At 34.8% G+C, this 2,751-nt stretch overlaps 1 protein-coding gene across 8 annotated transcripts in view; it reads left to right on the top strand.

The window, feature by feature from the left end:
• Nucleotides 1-2,751, top strand: part of CSNK1G3 (casein kinase 1 gamma 3) — a 105,226-nt gene that overhangs the window by 9,829 nt on the left and 92,646 nt on the right. The gene's annotated exons all lie outside the window — the stretch shown is intronic.

Below are 2,751 nucleotides of genomic sequence, written 5' to 3'. Positions count from 1 at the left end.
ATGGCACGATCTCGGCTCACCGCAACCTCCGCCTCCTGGGTTCAGGCAATTCTCCTGCCTCAGCCTCCTGAGTAGCTGGGATTACAGGCACGCACCACCATGCAGAAAATTGTTTTGAGTATTTTCTGATAGCTATTGAAAGTTGATAACTGTAATGTGTGTTTGCTTATTATTGTATGCTTTGCTGTTTACCTCAATACCCTGCCAATTAAGGTAGTTTGTTGAAGACTGAAAGAAAAATCCTGAGCATTTGGAAATGAGAATATCCAATAAGCTAAAATTAATTTTACTATACATGTTTAAAAATTTCCAGTTGAAAATTAGTAATTTTTCTGCGGTGACAGAGTAAATGAAAGAATAAAATGGAAAATTTTAAAGATAATTCCTGCAGTCCTTGCTATGGGCTGGGAATGCTGACACTTAACTAAATAGATGAGAGGAGAGAAGGGTTTGTAGAGAAAACAGTTTTACTAGTGGTTCTCCACCTAACTTCATATTACAATTTTCTTGGGAGCTTAAGAAAAGATGGATGTTGGGATCCTACCCATGCTAATTTATATTCGATAAATAATCAGTAGGACTTGGAAAGGGCCAGGGCATTGATATATTTTAGGATTTCTACAGATGATTCCAGTGTGCTGCAGGGTTGAAAATAACTAATTTCTCCTTCCTTTTACACTCTCCTCTTAGCCCTTTAAAAAAATGACTTCCTTTTATTTTCCAACTGTCTTTTTAAAATTTGGTGTGGAGGTTTGATAACACAGAAAAAATGCAAAGAAAAATATTAGCAAGAGGATCAAGTTAAAGTAATGGCTTCTCTTCATAGCTTCATACAGTTAGTTGCTCCCCAGTGTTGGTTCCAGGACCCCTCACAGCTACCAAAATCCAAGGATGTGCTCAACTCAAGTGCGTCATATGAAATGGCCCAATATTTGCCTATAACATTTGCCATCTTCCCCTATACTTTGGATCAGTTCTAGATTACTTGTAACACCTAATACAATGTAAATGCTATATAAATAGTTGTTATGAAGTATTCTTTAACGAATAATGGTTAAAAATAAAGTCTGTACATGTTTGCTACAGATGCTTTTTTTCCTTAGTATTTCAATCTGCGGTTGGTTGAATGAATCCATGGATGCAGAACCCATAGATAATGAGGGCGAATTGTACTTAGCATACTTAGTGAGGCCACTGTATTAATTGCTCATTAGCAGTATTTTGTAAGTATAGCCCCAAAGGTTAGAGAAATTCTAAAGCTTGGAAAGTTTGTTACAGGGAAATTTATCAAAAATAAATTAAGGCATCAATTCAGTTATTTCTGGAAATCCTAGGAGACCTAAGTGATGTCTTTAAAGTTATTATAAATTATAAGAGGGCAAGAAGTGTTACTAATAAAAAGTTACTCATTTTAGGTTATATTGATCATATTTACAATATCAATGGGTTGTATTTTTTATGGGCCATCAGGATAGAAAGGACCTTAAGTATTATTTAGTATAAGTGTACTTTTACTCCTTTATTCTTTTTTATGCCACTGTTGATGAGGAACGGTCTCTGTTTTTCCCCCCTCAGTGGAAATATTTTACCTTAGTTATAGTATATCATGTTTATTGCATATAGTTTATATTGCATATAATCTGCAAATATATACACATAAATATACTATGATAATAGGGTTTTATAGGGTTATTGTATCTTGATATTTAAGACAAAATTGGGGTCTTTTTTGTGATTGATTTGATGTTGCTTCCTGGGTCAGGAACACCCTCAGCAGTTACAGTGTTTTTTTCTGTGACAAAATGAGAGCAAGCCATTTTAGGATGAGTTCAATATGTTCAATTCAATGAACATTTTTTGTGTGGTGGCAAAATTGGATTTGGCAGTTCTATAAATTGCAAGGGTTAGATTTCTGAGAACAGCTCTGATAAGAGAATGTGGTACAGAAATTTAGCACTGAGTAGGGTTTAGAGGACATGTGTGAACCATTAGGAGACTTCTGGAATTATTCTTGATTCAGCAAAATACCACAATAAAATTGATACATAATAAAGAATAATGAGTACTATTCTGTAGGACCATAATTCCTTTTCAATAGCTCTAATATCCACAACACTCTGGAAACCAAAACTTTTTCTGTATATTTGGCACAAACTGATTTTTTTCACAAAATGTGTTCCTAGCTATTCTCTTTATTTCATATATTTAAAGGTTTCATTGTGGAAATGGCAAATGTTTGATTATTGTGTGCTATCCCAGCCTTCTCTAGAGGTATTGTTAAATATATAGTGTATACACGCTGTGTCACCTGTCAAAAATCTCCAGTCATTCTGAATTCTAAGACATATTTGACTGCCTGAATGTTGGAACTGTGGACCTGAATAAACCCCTTAATAGGACTTGTCCATATTGTACTTCTCTGAGGTGGAGTTTCAGTAAGATGCTAGTAAATTTCTTTTGCTTTTTTTCTTGTAAATATAGAAATGCAAAGTGGCATTTTATTTGAATCTGTTAGTTTCTTTAACAGTTGTAGAAAGCTCTCATGGGTTTTTGACACTAAGTTATTAACTTTGGTCCTGTGGGTCCCACTGTAGTCCCAGAAGTGTTGTGTAATTAGGATACTTGAGATGGAAAATGTTTTGGGTAACTTTGGCATACCTGAGTATTCATTAAACACTCTTTTTAGTCTTTGGGGTTATGTAATTTTACCTTTGCACGTGATAACTTCATACCGAAGCACCTACAGGCAGC

Source organism: Cebus imitator, unplaced genomic scaffold, assembly GCF_001604975.1.
Source record: "Cebus imitator isolate Cc_AM_T3 unplaced genomic scaffold, Cebus_imitator-1.0 Scaffold744, whole genome shotgun sequence".
Taxonomy (NCBI): Eukaryota; Metazoa; Chordata; class Mammalia; order Primates; family Cebidae; genus Cebus; species Cebus imitator.
The sequence above is the reverse complement of the archived record's forward strand: the minus strand, read 5'-3'. Positions and strand labels throughout refer to the sequence as shown.